The sequence below is a fragment of the Somniosus microcephalus genome, unplaced genomic scaffold, assembly GCF_052327205.1.
Source record: "Somniosus microcephalus isolate GS21.2 unplaced genomic scaffold, FLI_Smic_1.0 unresolved_chr1, whole genome shotgun sequence".
Taxonomy (NCBI): domain Eukaryota; kingdom Metazoa; phylum Chordata; class Chondrichthyes; order Squaliformes; family Somniosidae; genus Somniosus; species Somniosus microcephalus.
Genome location: NW_028225179.1, coordinates 149,925,696 through 149,925,920, shown reverse-complemented (window position 1 = coordinate 149,925,920; position 225 = coordinate 149,925,696).

Genomic DNA, 225 nt, shown 5'->3' with positions numbered 1-225 from the left:
GGGGGAAGAGAGAGAGCGACGGGGGGAAGAGAGAGAGCGACTGGGGGGAAGAGAGAGAGCGACTGGGGGGAAGAGAGAGAGCGACTGGGGGGAAGAGAGAGAGCGACTGGGAGGAAGAGAGAGAGCGACTGGGGGGAAGAGAGAGAGCGACTGGGGGGAAGAGAGAGAGCGACTGGGGGGAAGAGAGAGAGCGACTGGGGGGAAGAGAGAGAGCGACTGGGGGGA